Source organism: Tiliqua scincoides, chromosome 14 (assembly GCF_035046505.1).
Source record: "Tiliqua scincoides isolate rTilSci1 chromosome 14, rTilSci1.hap2, whole genome shotgun sequence".
Classification (NCBI taxonomy): domain Eukaryota; kingdom Metazoa; phylum Chordata; class Lepidosauria; order Squamata; family Scincidae; genus Tiliqua; species Tiliqua scincoides.
The window spans coordinates 6,925,542-6,945,757 of NC_089834.1; the positions used below are offsets into that span (position 1 = coordinate 6,925,542).

General features: G+C 45.6%; 1 protein-coding gene across 1 annotated transcript in view; it reads left to right on the top strand.

Annotated features, from left to right (window-relative positions):
• ARVCF (ARVCF delta catenin family member) overlaps positions 1-20,216 on the top strand; it is a 752,684-nt gene that overhangs the window by 308,824 nt on the left and 423,644 nt on the right. The window lies entirely within an intron of this gene.

Genomic DNA, 20,216 nt, shown 5'->3' on the forward strand with positions numbered 1-20,216 from the left:
GGATTTAATGTTTAGCTTATACCTAGCCTGCCAACCTCACAGGGTTGTTGTGAGATGGAATGGAAGGTGGGTGGAAGGGAAACATTGTATGCTGTCCTGAGCTCCTTGGATTCAAAGTGGGACGAAAATGAAATCTTAGCATAAATATGGAGGTGCTAATTCTAGTTAACTTTACAAGTCATGAGTGAAATAACATTCAGTGGGCCCTCAGCATCTGTGGGGGATTCATTCCAGGATCCCCCGCTGATACTAAATTCTGTTGATAACTGAATACATGGGAGGGAGGTCCAGTATTGCGCTGCAGCAACTTAACTGGGTGCTGTGCCCAGCCTTCCAGAGATTGCATGCAGCTTCCAGCCTTCTCAGAAGGCCTCCTGGACATGACTGGAAGGCACTTCTGGTTTGTGCCAGCAAACCAGAAAGGCCTTCCAGCCATGTCCAAGAGGCTTTCTGAGTCGCAGGGAGGCCACATGCAGCCTCCTGGCACTTCAGAAGCCCTTCCAGGAGCAACTGGAATCCCTGTTGCACACTGGAGAACTTTTGAGGCCCTCAAGCCATGTGCTCAGTATCCGTGGCTATTCAGATCCAGGGGTGTTGAGCCCACAGTTAAGGGGGGCCTATTGTATACTAAGCTGTTACATAAACGCTATGATGATGGAGGTGGCTCTGTGGGACATACTTTAGAGATATTTGATTTTCACTTGCTCTCCTGAGCTCTCCAAAATAGACTGCTTTTATTTAAGTGACCAAGCAGTTGCCTTAGAAGTCTTTGCCTGCCTGCAGTAACTATAGTCTTGACTTATTAAGGTAGGTTTTCCCCCACCAGTGGCTTCACATGTCACTTTCTTTCCTGCCTGCTGTGCCAGTTTCAACTTCCATCAGGTGCGGTGATCCTTTTGGGTTGATTTATTATTATTTTCCCCTACACCACTCTGAAATGTGAAGTAAATACAGGCGCGCGTTGCTTAACAACCTTCCACTTAATGATGGACCGCATAAACGACGGTGGTCACAGCGCAACAAAGAGGCTCTTAATGAGGCGGTCAGGTCTCCCACAGACTGCAACATGTGTGTTGCACATGTTGCACATGTGTGTTGTGTGTGTTAGCACAAAAAAGAGGCTCAATGCAAAGAAGAGAAAATCTGTCTCCAGTAGCCTATGCAGCCAGCTAGTGTCTGATAGGGAGTGTCTGTTTACACAGCAAAGGAACTAGATTGGTCTGAATGTTCGCTTAATGAACTAATCACATAAGGGGGATCAGAGAATGTATCCCTGTCATTAAGTGGCGCACCCCTGTAATGCAAACTGATGCTTTCCTAGCCATGAATCTGGAGACCGTTCAAGGTTGGCTGTGTGAATTTGTGTTTGCTTCCTGCTTGACGCTTGACTTTCCATCACTCTTGCTTGGGACTGTTTAGTGCTTGTCGTTAGTTGCGCAACAGCAGCAACACCGAGTTGTCGATTGTGACCGCGAAGGAGCCGTTGCAGGTCAGGTGCCGCCAATATGACGTCTTTCTGACCTAATGTGATCTCAAAATGCTTATCTTTTCAATTCACACATTCAGGCTGTGATAATTGAATGAGTGATGAGAAATCAAACAACATACGTGCAGGTGTGTGAACCAGTCCTGTCCCTCCTCCCTCCCTCCCACTCGTCACACCCCTTTCTGCCCTCCTACCACACCTCTACCGCCTGGTGTAGAGCTTACCTGCAATGTCAAGGCTGCGCCGGCACCAGCGGGATAGCGCAGACCTTCCCACCAGTGCTGCTATCCTCTGCTGTCACAACTGGTGGAGTGGCCGTTCCACTGGCATAAGCTGAGTATAGGATTGCACTGTTCCTCATTAAAATGTGTAATGGTTCTTGCTGGTTCTAAGCTGATAAACCATATTAAGCCTGAACGTATGTGAAAATGGAACCTCCCTTAAGACCTCAACGGAAAGAGCACATTGCAATTTGTTCCTGGGGGGAAGAAGTTCTGCCTGATATCATGTGAACGTGAGATGATTTCCCCCCCCTTCTTTGTGTAATTGGGGGGGGGAGTTCTCTCCTGCTCTTTTGGATAAATTCTACCTTTAAATGTTGAAAGAATGGCAGGTAGTTTGTGTGTGTGTGGGGCGGGATATAATTTCCCGCAAAGCCTTTTTTTTATTGGTGAAGGGCTATAATTACAAAAGTCTGAGATAAATGGTTCAGGTTCAACAAAAAGCTGCATTTCAGAGTAAAAGAACTAAGGCTGCAGTACACAGTTATGTGTGAGTAAGTCCCACTGAAAAAAATGAGACTTAGTTCTGAGTAGACATGCATAGGGCTGGGCTGTGATTCTCATTTTTAAGCACTGTCTTTAGCAGGGGAGGCTAACCTTTCAACTTTAAGGTTCCTGCACCTTTAATAATGGCATGGAAGAGGGAATTTCAGCAGGTCCAGCTCCTTGTCTCAGGGATGAGAAGCTGCACCTGCTGAAATTCCTTCTTCTACCCAATTGTTAAAGGTCCAGGAGCCCTGAAGTCGAAAGGCTGGCCACTGCTGGGGTAGCATTTGGCTTGCTTGAAAAGAAATGTCTATCTTTCTAAGAATTAGGTTTCCCAGTTTGTATCCTGTGCCTTTCTTTCTTTAAACTGAACACTGAATTTTACATTCTTTTTTAGGCGGGTTCTCTCGCTTAAACCAGTGGGGAAAATCTGTTCTCCTGAGAAGTCAAGCTTGTTGCTATAGCTACTGAGATGTAGTTCTGGCAGACTCCCCCCCCCCCAACTTTCTAATGTAAATCATTAAATACATCTTTTATTGCTGGTAATGGCCTGGCATTGAGGTTGCTTAGAAATGTCTCCCTTGCTGGCTAGTTTTGGATTACATGCCTTGTTTCAGTACATACAGACATTTAAATGCAAATGGTAGAATTGTGGCAGGCACAAACTCTGAGCAGATATTTATTTTTCTCATGATAACTAGGCTTTGCTGGAGATAGGGTCTGTGTCAGGCTCTTGATTAAGTGTTGCTCCCCTTTGGAGGATCAGGGCCTACGAGCAAGCACTGGCATGAACAGCCAACTGTACGTCTTTATCCAGTGGCAGCCTGTGCAGACTCACAGTCTGGTGTAGTGGTTTGAGAGTTAGACCTGAAAAAAGCCAGGTTGAAATCCTGGCTCAGCCGTGAGGCTTCCTTGGTGACCTTGGGCCGGTCGCTCTCTCTCAGCCTCACCTACCTCACAGGGTTGTTGTGAGGACAAAGGGAGGGGAGGAACCACAGACATCACCCGGAGCTCCTTGGAGGAAGGATGGTATAGAAATGTGAGAGAGAAAATAAATAAGAGCCCTGGGATGAATCCAAGATGTAGTGGCGCTGAAGATAATATGGTTGTAGTGTTTATGTGCACAGGCGCTGAGCTTAGCCTTAGTAACATGGCAACTGGTAGGCAGGCAAACCTGCTGCCCCCCCACTCAGGCACACCAGAGTGGGCCAGTTGCGAAGTCTGAAGCTCAGAGCCTGTAAACAGACGGTGTTATGAAGAAGCGCATATCTCAGGAATGTGTATTGCTGTCAAGCCAGAGCCAGCAGGTTTCTTAGCAGTGCAGATTTCAGCAACCTTCAGTAATTCCCCTATTGCATAGCTTTGCATCATGTGTTTTGAGAATGAATAAAAGTCTGAGGAAGCTAGCTGGGAGGACGAACTTCTCTCTCGATCTCATACCGTCCTACTTCCGGCTCAGCTCTCCCTGCATCAACCCTCTGAATGTCTGCTGTGTCTCATTCATTGCTCTGACTTCTTGCTGCTCGAGTTCTAACTTTCAAACCCTCAGAGTGCTTCTGCTTTTAGCACTCTCCCTCAGGCACCAAAGTTCTAAACACTGGGTGCTTCCCAAGTAGCATTGCACTGCTACAATGGTGTTGGGTGTTGAGTGTTGGGAGAGTTAGAACAGACAAAAGAAAATATTTATTTACTCAGCGTGTGGTTGGTCTGTGGAACACCTTGCCACAGGATGTGGTGATGGCGTCTGGCCTGGACGCCTTTAAAAGGGATTTGGACAGGTTTCTGGAGGAAAAATCCATTACGGGTTACAAGCCATGATGTGTATGTGCAACCTCCTGATTTTAGAAATGGGCTATGTCAGAATGCCAGATGCAAGGGAGGGCACCAGGATGAGGTCTCTTGTTATCTGGTGTGCTCCCTGGGGCATTTGGTGGGCCGCTGTGAGATACAGGAAGCTGGACTAGATGGGCCTATGGCCTGATCCGGTGGGGCTGTTCATATGTTCTTACGTTAGGTGGGACTTCCTGATTTGTGAGTTGGGAGCCACCGCTCAGACGTGACCAGAAGGCGCTTCTGGTTATGCCCAGGAAGCCCTTTGAGGGCTTTCCATTGAATTAATGATCCGTTGAGATTGGTATCCACAGCAGGTCCTGAAATGGATCTCCTGCAGATACCACGGGCCCACTGTGCAATCTGTGGCATGAGCAAGGAGTCTCCAGGTGCCTGCATTTATTGGAAAAGAGGGCTGAAATGTCCTGGATGAAGACCGTAATGCCTACACCTCCATACCCTTACTCATCCAGATTTCTGTGCAGTTTGTCTGGTGCTTAAAACAGTTTACAGCATAAAAATATAATAAAATACAATAATAAAACATTTAGATAAAAAACATTAAAAGCAATTAAACAGATACAGGTGCAATTCAGAATGTAACAACAGCAACACCATACTGGATCCTAGTTAAAAAGGAGTCCCTCAAGCACCATGTGGAATAGGTATGTTTTTACACCTTCCTGGAAACCATGAAAAGTGGGGGCCACCCTCAAACTTTCCAGCAGTTGTTTCCAGAATCATGGTGCCACAACAGAAAAGGCCCTGCATCTTGTCACCACCTTCTTAGCCTCCAGTGGCAGTGGTACCCTAAGTAGGGCGCTTTCAGATAATCATGGGGGAAGTGCACGGTTATATGGGGGAAGGTGGTCCTTGAGGTGTCCTAGTCCTACGTATACCTAACCCCCTACAGGTTAATTATGTAATCAAACATTTTTTCAGTTAGCCTTCTTTGTTAATAAGAAGACAAAATCTGAAAATGACAGTATAATAATGGAGTAATGCAGTATTTCTCAGACTGTGTGTCAGGACCCACTAGGTGGGTTGTAAACCTATTTCAGGTGGGTCATGTAGCACCTCACTCAGCTGGCACTGAAAATACAGGGCACTGAGCTGCTGGGTAGGTTGGGCTTCTGGTGTATGAGAGACCTGGTGCTTTGCCCTGAATAGATGGGAAGATGGGGTGATGGAAAAGAGGGAGGGCTGTGTCGTTGTAGAAGGGTCCAGGTCTGTGTTCTGCTTTGATTACCAAGCTGAATGCTCGAATTCTGAACTATGCAAAATAACAGCACGAGTGCAGTGTTATGGGACCTTTGGCTGATCCTGGCTTAAGTTTGAAGCTTAAATCAATGATGTCACTTCTGGTCATGACATCACTTCCAGGTTAATAATGTCACTTCCAGAGGGTCCTCACAGATTGTAATTCTAAAAAGGGCATCCTGGTGTTAAAACATTTGAGAACCACTGGACAAATGGACTGACAATGGACCTGGGTCTTTTTGAATCAAAAGGTCACCCCCTTACAAGTCATCCCAACTAAGGGCGCAATCCTAACCCACTTTCTAGCACCAGCATAAGGGCAATGCAGCTCCGAGGTAAGGGAACAAACATTCCCTGACTTTGAGGAGGGCTGCATGAGTGCCACCCAACTGCAGGATGCAGCACACGTCCCCTTGGCACAGCTATGCCAGTGCTGGAAAGTTGGTTAGGATTTGGGCCTAAGTTTGTCAATTCCAAGCATTGAATGCACACGCTGAGAGCATGTCAAGTCTCCTCTGAACACATTGGCATGTGGAGGTCTGTGATGAACTTGTGATGGTATGGTAGCAACGGTTGGGTTAAGAAAGTTCTCCAAAGTGCGCCGTACCTTACCATCAGTCCATATGTCCATACAGATGGCTGCCACGGAAGAGAAAGTAAGCAGTCTAGATCTTTTGGCCTTGGTGTTTTGACAAGGAACAACATTGGGGTTTTTTTATACTCTGCCAGCCATTAATCTTGAGGCTGCACATTCTTCTCTATTTCTGTAGTTGGAAACATAATAACTTTGAATCATGAATATGATTTTGGCATTGTTCTGTTAAAAGATCATTACACAATTCTGCAGTACATATACACACACACCTAATTCTTGGAGCCAATAAATTAGTCTCTGTCAGAGCCTGCTGACAGCCCCATTTTTTGTCTTCTCCTTCAGACAAATAAATTTATCTGTAAAGCAAATATCATTCGTACTCTTTCTCTGAAGCCTTTGATTGGGGAAAACACACACACGCTCTCGCACCCTATCACCTCCACTACTACTAATTCTCCAAGTTTAAAAAAAAAAAATTACCAATCAAATCTAATTTTCCTTGAGGCTGTAAATGTGTATCTGTACGGGATGGTGGAATACTCCTTTAGACTTGAAAGATCCCTTTTGAAAGGAAACTAGCATGTTGGGGAGAAGAGTAGGTTGGGTTAGATCAGTGGTTCTCAAACTGGTGGGCCACCAGGGGAACCAGAAATGGGCCATTCCCCCTTAAAGGAACTGGGTCAGGAATGGGTGCCCTGATGGCGCAGCAGTGATTGTGGCACCACAGGGACCCAGGGGCTTTTACGCTTACCTAGGAGCTCAGATCAGAAACCGGAAGTGGACTCCAATTGCCAATTGGAGATCTGTTCAGCCGCAGTGAGGCTCGCAGAGAGGGGGCTGTGAGTCTCCCAGACCCTGCTGGAGGTCAGTGCCACCCCCCAGGTTAGTGTAGAAGCTCCTGGGTCTCTGCAGCACCACGATCATGGCAGTGCCATCAGAACCTACCCTCTCCACTTGCACCCTGCCCCCACAAGCACTTGCCCTGGTCCCAAAGTTTGAGTAGGTTTTTGGGAACCACTGGGTTAGGCTCTTCTCCCCTCTATGTGCAGAAGTCCTTTTTGAGGAAGGGGCCATAGCTTAGCGGTAGAGCACCCGCTTAGCATGCAGAATGCCCCAAGTGTGCCTCTAGGACAGGCGTGTCAAACTTATTTCATAGCATTCATGGCATCTGTTGAGAGCTGGAAGTGAAGTCATTAAGCAGGAAGTGATGTCATTAAGCAGATGATGACCAGAAATAAGCATGTTTTTCTCACTTAAGAACATGTTAACTGAGAATGATAAACATGCAAACCTTGACCATATTTTCAAGATATGGGAGAGCCCAATTATCACGCAGGCTGCCCTTTCAGCAGAGCTGCTTCTGCTGAGGTGTCACTTTGCTGCTGAGAGCCATTGATGATGGTGCTGGGCGAGCACAAATGCCATGAGGGCCCTGATAGAGCGTCTGGGGCCGTATCCAACCTACGGGCCTGAAGTTTGACACCCCTGCTCTCGGAGATCAGTGTCTGAAACTTTGAAGAGCCAGCGAGTGTCTGGCAGCTGAGTGTCTGTTTACACAACAAAGGCACTAGATTGTGCTGAATGTTCACTTAATGATGTAATCACATAATAACAGGGATCAGAAAATGTATCCCCGTTGTTAAGTGGCGCACACCTGTAATTATAAATTATATTCATTTTAAAAGCGTACCAGGTAGGTGATAGAGGTGGTATAGTGTCAGCAGATGCAGCCACAGTCATTCCCATGCAGCCCCAATTAAATAATAAATAAAAGCCGTAGAAAATGGTTTTATTTGTTTGTTTTTACAAAAATGAGAAGTGCCCAAAGCAGTGTTACGTGTTTTAATTTTATTATCACACTTTTCTCCCGCCTCTACCTATCCCCATTCCCGGTCCTGATCCACTGACACAGATCATTGCAGACTTGCACCGATGATATTGCTGGTGCAGGTCAAAGTCGACCATTGCAGCTGCTGGGGCTTACAAACGTCCCCTTGCCGAAGATCTCCAGCAGCTGGAATTCCCCTGTGGCCCATGTTGGCATTGCTGCTTTGGCACGGGGGAATTTAGGGCACAATCCTAACCAACTTTCCAGCACCTTACCTTACCTTACCTTCCCTTACCTTGAGGAGGTCTTGTTAAGGATACTTCACAATCCGTTCCCAAGGTCCTTTCCCCTGCCCGTGAGTGCCACCCAACTGCAGGATGGAGCACACGCCCCATTGGCACAGCTGTACCAGTGCTGGAAATTTGATTAAGATTAGGATTTGGCCCTTAGTTAGGATTGGACTGCCCTTCTTCCAGCAAACTGGGTTGGCCATGTGTCTGTGTTGGAGGTGAATTCTTTCTCCAGCTTGGGCTTGTAACTCCATCTCCTTTTCTCTCTTGAAGCTGTCAGCAATTTACAAGCATTGATTTCGGGCCCCACACTAATCCTTGTCGATGTATGAAGCTGTCATTAATGTTCTGTCCCGGAGCCAAATATGCATGATGAAGGTTCGCCCATGTAAAATGAGTTTGTTGGCTTGGAGTGAACCGGAGGGGGGAAAGGACCTTGGGAACAGATTGTAAAGTATCCTTAACAAGGCAATCTTTTACTGCTTAAGCTAATTGGTAGGAAATGTGCTCCAGAGGGAGGATGATAATTTTTTCCTGGACATGTCAGAGCTGAAATGACCCTTACTGGTTATTTTCCCTTGTGGCTTTATTTGGAGGTCTTGTTTCAGCAAGAGCTGATCTGTGGGAGGTTGGAGAGGGAAATAACTCAGGTCTCATAGCAAATAAGTTGTGTCTTTCACAGGAATAGCGCTTCATATGTTCTAGTAGCTTTGATAGTCACGTAGGCAAGCTGTCAGAGAAACTGGCTCAACTAAAAAAAAAAAATCACCTAGTGCAGAGGTTTCCAAAGGGCGTGTCATGGTGCACTCACAGGGCTGCTTCCTGGGCACCATCACCTTGAATTATGCCAGTTTTGGGTGCTGCCATCTTTGATCACACTTGGGATCTTGTGAAATTTGGGTGCCACCATCATGGATCCCATGAGATTTCACACATTCCAAGATGCTGGTGCCCAGCTGAGCTGGGAAGAAGAGGCTGCAGGGGTGCCGTGACCCTGGTAAATTTGCAAACTACTGACCCATGGTGAAGAATGTTGCCAGGACAAGGAAGGAAAATCAGAGGTGATTAAAAATGAGGTTTAAGGTCAGCCTGCCTATGCAATCCCAATCTAATGCTACCCAGTGCCCAGGGTTTCAGTGGCACCAAAATGGCGACCACTGCATCCTGTGGGGCTGGGAAGCAGTGCCAGGTTTCCTTGGGGTAAGGGACCTTATGCTCCGTTACCTGTGTAAGACCCGGGTGGCCCCAATGAGTCTCCCCAGGTCTGTGCCCGCAATTGAGCAGGTACAGAATCAAGGAGACCCGTGTCAGGTCTCCTGGGCTGGGAGGGAAGGTCAGGATATGGTGGCAGAGCTTGACACTGTCTTCACTCCCTCCTGCCCCGCTTGCTTGCCCAGAGCTCCAGGCGGTATTCGACTGGCTTCTGCCTGGTGCTGGCTCAGTGCGGGCTCACGTTGAGCCAGTGCCAGGCCGGTGATGAGTGTCGCAGGTGTATGGCACATTTGCAACACTCAGCTCTAGCATTGGGTCAGCACAGGCTCAATAGGATTGGGTCCTAAGACACCCACCCAAGACATGGTACCCTGGGTAATGTACCTCCTGCCCCCTTAGCTACGCCACTTGTATTGTACTAAATAAATAGCCCCTGAAGGTTTCAGTCTTGCCCCGAAGTGTTTTTTTTTAGTGTACTCAAGCATGGAGTTTGTAGTCTTACTTAATTCATATGCCAAGTCTTACAGCTTCCAAGTTTCCTTAGGACCCTCCTTAAATAGACTTTTTAATAAGAGTGTCAATTCCCACGATTACCCCTTTGGAGATGTCGCAGCATGTGTATCCCAGCTGTACGAGAAGTTCAGCACAGCATTAATTATGCACTAAAAACATAATGAGCGCGCTTGACATTTTTCCCAGATCCATACTGCTTTGTCTTGTCATCTTTTCTTTGCGTTGTCTGTATCGATTGGGGAGAGAATTTTTTTTTTTTTTTTTAAAGATGACTTGTGTGACAAACTAATTTAATCCCAGGATCCCGGGTAATTCCCTCCTCCCCTTGGTAAGACCTGGAACATATTTTCTCATGTTCTGACCTCTATGCTGTGATTGTTCACATTGAGATAAAAAAAAAAAAGATCCAAACTCAGTGTGGCTAATTATATATCTGGTAATTACTTTTATTTTGCCTCCCTATTGCCTCCCCCTAATCTGCAAGCTTGCACATTAAGCACATTTTGTGCCATTTGCATTGGATTCATTAATTATTGATTGCATCTGCGATAAGGCCAGTTTGGCACCACCGACTCCAGCTGCCTGTGTTGTACCCCCCTCCTGTTGCCCCCCACTGGCCAACAAATGTAGACAATGCAAATTTTAATTATCTAAGAGTGGCCTATATCTGCCTTTGCTCATTGGGGTGTGTGCTTGCTATCTAAAGAGAGGATTTACGCTTTGGTTTTTAGGCCCACTTACATTGTACATTATACATTGCACAATTATTGTGGAACTTTGTAAACAGCCTTGGGCATTTGCGGGAAATAAATTTTTCAAATAATGCATCTCATAAACAGGAAAAGAAATTGGGCTTTAGACATCAGAAAAGTCCTGCTGGATCAGGCCAAAGGCCCACCTAGTCCAGCTTCCTGTATCTCATGGGGCCCATCAGATGCCTCAGGAAGCACGCAAGACAACAAGATACCTTGTATCCTGTTGCCACTGCCTTGCACCTGACATTCTGTGGTAGCTTACTTCAAAAATTGCTCTTGTCACCTGCGATGGACTTGTCACCTCCATCAGTCTATCCATCTATCCATCATGGCTTGTCACCTGCGATGGACTTTTCCTCCATCGGTCTATTCCAGGGGTGTCCAAAGTTTTTGGCAGGAGGGCCACATCATCTCTCTGACACTGTGTCAGGGGCCAGGGAAAAAAAGAATTAATTTACATTTAAAAGTTGAATAAATTTACATAAGTTTGCATAAATGAATATATGAAAGATGAACTTATATGAATGAATGAAGGTCCTGCAATAGCTGAAGGCCTATAAAAGGCCTTGCACAAAGCAAGGCTGGCCTTTCCTTTGCTGCTGCTGCTGCAACATAGATGTGAAACAACAAGCAGTGGAGGGAGCCCTCATCCCACAGCTCACACGAGAGGTCAAACAGTCACACTCACACTGAGAGTGGTTGTGTTGGGTCAGTGTGGGCTCCAACAAATCTCCGGAGGGCCAGAGTCTCATTGGAGACTGTGGGCTCCCTGAGGGCCTCATTGAGAGGCCTCAAGGGCCACAAGTGGCCCCAGGGCCGGGGTTTGGGCACCCCTGGTCTATTCAATCCCCTTTGAAAGCCATCTAGGCCAGATGACAATCACCACACCCTGTGGCAAGACGTTCCACAAATTAATTACACCAACAATTGACTGCCCAGCAATACCCTTTGAAAATGTTGGCTGGGCTGAAAGGTGTACAATCAAGGAACACCATTGCACTAACTGTAGGAATATTACTACTTTTGGTGTTGCTAGCCATGTTGAATTTGCTTGAAGAAGAAAGGCAGGATATGCACTTTAAATTTCAGGTGGGATGTCAGTAGTCAGTCAACAGTCAACAAAACCTTTATTTGGCATTAAAGGGATGTCAGTATCCACTGTTTGACTTAGCACTGATATCAAGGCCCACCTTTAAATGCCTTGTATGTAATAAGGGGCAAAAAAACACCAAAATCCAATTTTCTACCTTCATGCTGTTAAATAATTATAATCGCATTCCATTAGATTCCATTATTTGTCTCATCCAGTGGCTGAATATGGTATAGTGTCTATACTAGTGTTTCTCAAATACTAGGTGGGTCGCGAGCCAATTTCAGGTGGGTCCCCATTCATTTCAATATTTTATTTTTAATCTGTTTTTTAAATTTAATTTTATTGATGTTTGATTTTTTAAAGTATACATTCCACTTATATTTACATAATCATCAACAATCTTTTTTCCCCTTTTTTCCCTCCCCCCATGAACAACAACCATTAACATTAAGTATTTATATCTGCAACCATAAGCACACTTTTTGGATTTTATTCATTATAACAGTATTGCCCCCCCCTTCCCTTATCCATCTTATATATCTCAACCATTTCTTTTTTATCTCGGTTTTCTTATCTTCCCATGTCTTATCCTGTTTCAGTATTGATACTATGTCTGATTGTATCCATTCATATAAATACCAATTCCATTTTTCCACAGTCCTTTTGATGCATCTTTCCACCCATATGCTATAACTGCATGGATAGCTAGAATCATAGCTTTGAATAAATCCTGATTATGTTTTTTTACTTTATTATTTCCCAAAACTCCCATAAATAACATTTTCCCAGAGATCTCCAGCTTAAGGTTACATAATTCCCCCACCTTTTCAAATATCAATTGCCAAAAATCCATTACCTTAGAACATTCCCACCAAAGATGGGCATAATAACCCTTTACCCTCCTACAGTGCCAACAATTTGAATTCTTTCCCTTAATCATATAAGCCAGCTGGGCAGGTGTCCTATACCATTTCAATATTAATTTCATCTCCTATTCTCTAAATTTTTCCATTCTAATCTCCAATATTCCTTTCATTATTCTGTCTATCTCCTGTACTGACATTCCCACCTCTCTTTCCCATTTAATTTGTATTGACCTAATCATATAGTCTCTATCTTTATTCATTAAATTGTATAACTGTTTTGCCATACCCTTTTTATTATCCTCTTTAAGACTATATATTTTTTCAAATTGAGTATCCTCTTCATTCAAAACTCGGGAGTATCTTTGTTTTAAAATATTATATAAAGCCAAGATCCTTAACCAGTATTTTCCTCCCACTTTCTCCAATAATTCTTGTATAGGAGTCAATATCCCCTGAGGATTGTGTAAATCCTTCGCTCTAAAATAACCCTTTTCCTTTATCTTCTCCCAAAAAGTTTTTTCAACATTTTTAAATTCCTCGCTTAAAAATTCAAGTGGGGTCCATTTAGAAAATTTTGGCATCCAATTGGGTTGCATTTTCCCCCAAACTTTTAATGCTAACTGTCTTGGTCCTATTGTAATTTTATTTTCCTTTTTCACTTTCTGTGTAAATATTCCAAAATTACCTCCTCCTCTATTTATTGTATCCTCCCATCTCACCCATTTATCCAAATTTTTCGCATCTATTTCCATCAACATCTTAATTTGAAAAGCTTCATAATAGCTTTCCAAATGTGGCAATCCCCATCCTAAATCTTCCTGTGGTGAATATACAACTTTCCTAAAAATTCTAGCTTTCTTCTTCCCAAACACCCAATTTTTTATTTCTTGATCCCATATTCCCCTGCCTCTGTACCCTCCCCCACTATTATCTTCTTTGGGTGCATATCTAGATTGTAAGCTCCTTGGGGCAGATAACCCTTGCCTTTCATTCTGTGTAAAGTACCCTGCATGTTGATGGTACTATATAAAATGGTTTGTCCTCACCACATTGCCAAAGCTTGAAGAGTATAGGATAGGCATAGTGTCCTTGAGAAGTAGGTATGGGCAATCCTTGCTACCTATGGATTCATGACTCGTGGATTCACTTATCCCCAGGGAACAGGATTGACACTTTCCTTAGGTCTTTACTGCCTTTGGAAAGTCTGCTTCCAAAAGCAGTAGAGATTTTCAAAGTGGTGCCCATGACTAGTGCAGAACCCTTTAAAATGGCTGGGGGAATCTTCAGAAGTTTCCCCTGGCTATTTTCAAAGAGTCTGTGCTAGTCGCAGACACCATTTTGAAGGTCACTGCAGCCTTTTGAAGGTCTCTGCTGGCTTCCTAAGTGTATCTTGCTGGCAGGTAAGCTACCCCTGCGCCTTACCCCATTGGATCAGTGGTTCAGTATCCACAGATTCGCTATCCGCTGTGGATTTCAGGAACCTAACCCCAATGGATAGCGATTCTATACAATCCCCCTCTGGTGGGAACAGGAAAGTAAGGCAGACATAACAGAAGATACAGGTAGAGGTAGCACAGGTGGCAACCCATCAATCCAGTGTCCAATCCAGGCCAGTTTCCTTACATTTCCAGCAATTCCACCCAACATATTTGAACTCCTGGGTTCTTCCAAAGCTGCATTTACAAAGAGCGAAGCTTTCCTTTTATTAAAAGCAGGCAAGGGAGTCCTCTTTAAAGATGTAATAGCAGAATTAAGCCTTCCAATCCTCTGTCAAAAGTGGTTGCTGTGCTTGAATCAAGATAGATGGAGCAATCATGAATAATGAGCTAAAGGAAGCCTGTCTCCCATCAAGTGCATTTTAACAAATAATGAATAACAATCTAAGAGTTAAACATGAACCTTGTACCAAAGTTGAAGGGGGCAGAGAGCGACTCAGTGCATGAGAGTTGATGTTCTAAATGTGGGGTGTGTTATGGAAGGGAGTTAGAATAGTTCAGTCCTTCTTGGATATTGCCTAGATAAAGTATGCTGTAGAACCCCGTATCTGCAATTTGAGTTTCAGTTCTCCAGGGTTTATCCGTTGCCCTAAAACATTAAACAGAAAATTCCGGAAAATTCCGGAAACAAACGATTCGTATGTTTTGAATTGCATGTCCTTCTGAAACCTTTCTGCCCTGTCACACTCACGATGCTCTTTGTCCTCTGTACTCAGACTGGCCCACTTGTGTCCAGTTAGCTTCTAGCATTCTTGCTGTCTGCATTGTTGTGAAAATAACTTCCTCATAGGTATGTAGGTAAATGAAAATGACTTGTAGATAGGGTTTGCTACTATCCATGGTTTCGGTCGTCTGAGGTAGGTCTTGGAAATATCACCTATGGATACGGGGGAATTACTGTACTTGAAGAGAGAATACAGGGGGCTCCCATATTCACAGATCCCATATATGCAGATTTGATTATCTGCGGATAGGATCTGGGGGCCTGCCCCCCCCCGCTCGGGTCCCCTTCAGAGCAAGGGGAGCTCCACTCCCCTCGCCTCCGGAAGGGCTTCTGAGCACAGCAGAAGCCGAGGACATTCATCCCCAGCCTCTGCGGGCTCAGACTGAGTTTTAGAGCTCAAAACACGTGACTTCTGGTTTCACAGAGAAATGGGAAGTGACTTTTTATTGCCTTAGAAGGCATTATAAGACCCAGGGAAGTCCTCAAGAGAGGGTGGCCACCTGGAGCATGGGGATGGATGTTCACTCACAGCTGCAGTTTCACTATCTGTGAGGGGTTCCAGAATGGGACATGCCAGCATTATCTCCGGTCAATACGGGGAGGAGGGGGCTTTTTATCCACTGGTTCAGAACCTAGAGATTTGACTCACCAAACGTGTGGTGGAGGGCCCCCACTGCATCTCTTGGACATAACCAGAATCCCATTCCAGTCACATCCAGGGAACTTTATGACGTGTGGGAAGGCTGTTTGCAACCCCCTCATGTTTGGCTTGCTGGAGGTCTTTGAGAGGCACTTCCATTTTTTTTTTAAACCAAAAGTGCCTCTCAGAGTCCTCTGATAGGCTGCATGCGTCCTCCCTGTGACCTCAGAACACCTCGTTATGGGACCAGAGGTCCCATAAGAGAGCCACTCCGGGATCCCGTTATCCACAGATTTCAGCATCTGTTGGTATTCTGGGAACGGAAGCCCTGCAGATTCCAAGGGCCAAATCTCAAAGTGTTTAACTTCTGTAGATTTAGGGAGAAGTCCTGCAGAACCCCTGTTGACTCACAGAGACATTGTGGTCTTAGGTGCATCATTCTGTGACACTGATTCCACATAACCTCATCATAAGAAGAGCCCATTGAATCGGGCCAGATGCCCTTGTAATCCAGCACCCTGAATCCCACAGTGACTGATTAGCCCATAAAGAGGAAAAGCGTTCCCCTCTCCTAGCCATTGCTCTCCTGCATCTGGTACTGTCTTCATAGGTAGACTACAGCTGAACCTAGAGCAGCAATTGTTTTCCTTCTCATGGCACCAGGGGGACACCAGGATGCAGATCTCTTGTTATCAGGTGTGCTCCCTGGGGCATTTGGTGGGCCACTGTGATATACAGGAAGCTGGACTAGATGGACCTATGGCCTGATCCAGAGGGGCTGTTCTTCTGTTCTTATGGCACACTGACCTCTATGGTCTTCTCTATGGCCTTTGCCTCTTGTGTTGTCACTTCTGGGTTCTGCAGCTGTTTTTAGGCCATACTGTCTGTAGTAACAAATTGTCCATCCCTCTGCCAGCTTGGGAGGATTTTAAACCCCATGCTCCAAATTCCTGTGGCACACTTGTGGCACACTGCTTGACAATTGCTGACCTAGAGGTTCTACACAGCCACCATTAATAGTAGCCATTGATTGTCCTCCAGTACAGTGTTTCATCCCTTTTTAAGACCACCTAAGCAAGAAACTATCAAAACATGTTGTGGTAGCAATCTGCATTCTGTTGTTTTGGAAAGCGCATCGAATAACCTTGACATTTTGATGTATCCTGTTAAATTTAGAAATCAATATACAGGATGAAAAAGGATAGAAAACAAAAGAGTTCTTCAAACTTGCATGGAAGTTCCTTCTGTCTGAAGCCTATCTTGATTTAAGTGTGGAAAATGAATGCTGTGAAACGATGAGCTCCTTTGAAAAGAAGATGCTTCCCTCCGTGCAAAAATAACACGGGTAGGGAATTTATCTCATGTTTACCTCCTACTGAATCTTTATTTTTCAAGGAAAAGCACCGAAGTAGGTAATCCACTTCGAAAACGTTTAACATTTGGTGCTTCCATGCACCCAGCGAGGAAGTTAGCAGGGTTCATGATGATCTTGCTGGTTGTGTGTGCGAGAGAGAAAACCTTGCACATGGATAGCGTGTGGGGACGCCAGGGCTCCTGCAAACATAATTCTTTCACCTGTTATTCTGAAGTTCTCCATCTCAGAACACAATTCTTGCACTCCAGGGAGCCAGGAGCTGAAAGAGAGACAGAAACAGCTTGGGGCCTGGGAGATTGCTAAGCCCTGAAGCCATTCTCCAATTTGCGAAAGAGCCTCTCTTCGCTAGCTCTGATGCAGTGCCTTAGCACAGGAAGGGGATGTGGAGCTGTCAGATTTACTTCTGAGTAGACAAGCGTAGGATTGTGCTGCAATGGAAAAAGTGGGTTTTAAGAAGGGGTTGGAAGGGAGGAGTCCCAGGGTAGATGGGACTCGTCAACCTGGGAAGGCAGCTAATCTGAGAGAAGGAAAACTCTGATCCCAAACCTCCACTGCCTTGTGGCTACATCCAGTTCTGGAAAAGGCTTCAGGAGTCAACCTCGAGGCAAAATCTGGAGCCGGAGTCCCTGAGGCAGTTCATGGCTGAACACAGTCACGTTCTGGCAACTCCTGCGACGCCGCTGGAAGCAACTGTATTGGCCTCTGCCTTTCCATTGGACCATTTCAGCGACGTGGAGAGGGGGGATTTGCTGCATGGGTAACAGCCTATCCTCCATACCTACTTTACCCAGGCTTCGCGCACTGGAGAGGACACTCTGTTCCAGAACCACCATTCAGAGCGTGACACCATAGTCTTCCGAGACTGAAGGATGCCAACTGGAAGGGAGGAGGTGGGGAAACACTGCACAGGTGAGCTGGGAGGCAGTTGCAAGTATAGCCATGCCTTACACTTTCTCCTGGTTAGGGACCAGAGCATGGACGAAGGCACAAAATGAATGCATATCGAAGAAAAGCCTGTTTTGGCTTGCAAATCTAGTTTTGTTGGTGATAAATGTAAAATACTACAGATGTCTGGAGCTGTTCTGAGGCATGGGGAGGTCCACAGAGGACCACCAGATGTGACTTCCTCACTCTTCAGAAGGCTTCCTAGAGGCTGAGAAACCAGGTTTGCTGAGAAACCAGGAGAGGCACTCCTCTGTGGATCTTCCAGATTTGGGTTCAAAACCCATGGTGGGTCAAATCTATGGGTTCTGAATCCGTGGTTAAAGAGGACCCACTGTAACTGTTTAACGCAGTGGTTCTCACACATTTAGCACTGGGACCCACTTTTTAGAATGAGAATCTGTCAGGACCCACCAGAAGTGATGTCATGACCAGAAGTGACACCATTAAGCAGTGTCTTCACTAAATTTTTAACAATCCTAGGCTGCAATGCCACCCACACTTCCCCAGGAGTAGGTCCCATTGACTCTCATTGTTAAAAGCATGTACATAGTAGCTTGTTAAAAGTACAGGTTTGTAACATTTCCCCAAATGCAGTCATAGCCCATCAAGTCTAATATGTGAAAAATAAAATATTGAAATGAATGGGGACGCACTTGAAATTGGCTCGCGACCCACCTAGTGAGTCCTGCCCACAGTTTGAGAAACACTGGTTTAACACATGCAGATTTGTACAAAACCTAAATAAACAAAAGCTAAAGAAAAATAAGCGTAAGAATGTCGATTAACATCATGGAAGGTTGGATGAGATCGGGCAGAAGAGGACAAAATTTGAAATGTGGCCATAATTGAAAATAGCTGAAAGAGTAAAGCGATGAAAGACAAGTGGATGAAAATCAACGAATTGCAGTATAAGAGAGAGAGAGAAAGGAAAGAGCTGGTTATTTAAGGTGTCCAAGAGCTCTGAGAGTTGGGAAAGGATTAAACATCCTCCCTCTTGCCTGCTGCTTTTGCACATCCAATTGCAGCTTTAACCTTTGCTTGGCTGTTGCTTCTCAAATGTCTTCTCCCAACCTAGGAGAGGGTTCTGCTTCTGAGTGCTCCTCTTCTGTGGGTGGGTGGGGGGCGGCAGAAGTGTCTCTTTCTCCTCAGGGCCTGGGACCTGCCCCATTTCTAGCCCCTTCTCCTTGGGTTTGGACTTGGAGCCGCTACTAGGAGTGGGGGATCATGGCAGTGGGCTTCCAAACATTAATCTTCATTCATTCTGTGTGGTGCCTTCATTTTGGAACATAAGAACATAAGAACAGCGCCACTGGATCAGGCCATAGGCCCATCTAGTCCAGCTTCCTGTATCTCACAGCAGCCCACCAAATGCCCCAGGGAGCACACCAGACAACAAGAAGACCTCCAAGGCCTCCTGGGAATTGTAGTTTAAGAACATAAGAGCAGCCCCACTGGATCAGGCCATAGGCCCATCTAGTCCAGCTTCCTGTATCTCACAGCGGCCCACCAAATGCCCCAGGGAGCACACCAGATAACAAGAAGACCTGCAAGGCCTCCTGGGAATTGTAGTTAAGAACATAAGAACAGCCCCACTGGATCAGGCCATAGGCCCATCTAGTCCAGCTTCCTGTATCTCACAGCGGCCCACCAAATGCCCCAGGGAGCACACCAGATAACAAGAAGACCTGCAAGGCCTCCTGGGAATTGTAGTTAAGAACATAAGAACAGCCCCACTGGATCAGGCCATAGGCCCATCTAGTCCAGCTTCCTGTATCTCACAGCGGCCCACCAAATGCCCCAGGGAGCACACCAGATAACAAGAGACCTCATCCTGGTGCCCTCCCTTGCATCTGGCATTCTGACTTAACCCATTCCTAAAATCAGGAGGTTGCGCATACACATCATGGCTTGTACCCCATAATGGATTTTTCCTCCAGAAACTTGTCCAATCCCCTTTTAAAGGCGTCCAGGCTAGACGCCGTCACCACATCCTGTGGCAAGGAGTTCCACAGACCAACCACATGCTAGAACCCTATATGAATGGGACCCACTTGTGTCCAGTTCAGTCCATTTCCAAAATATGGGATGCTAGAGATAGTTGATCTGCAGCGAGCTATTGGGGCAGCGATTTTCAACCAGTGTGCCACAGTGTGTTGCTCGTGATCTGCAGGTGCGCCACAGGAGTTTGAGGGGGTCATGTTTTAGCAGGGCCATTGGGGAATGTGAGCCCCCCCACACTTGCAGTGCACTGTGTTGTCAAAAAACCATTGGTGTGCCTTGATAATTTTTGTGTCTTGTCAGTGTACCATGAGATGAAAAGTTCGAAAATTGCTGCATTGGGGAATGGCTAACAAGCCCTTTCTGTCTGAATCATCTACTTTTGACTGTAAGTTCCAGAGGTTTCTGTGTGTGATGCAGGTTCTTGGAGAGCTTGATTTCTGGAGAAGGAGGGCAAAGGAAATGTATGCCCTACATTTCAACTTGGTACGTGACCGGACAGAGCTAGACGGTGTGGCTGAAGTTAGGAATTATTGGTATACT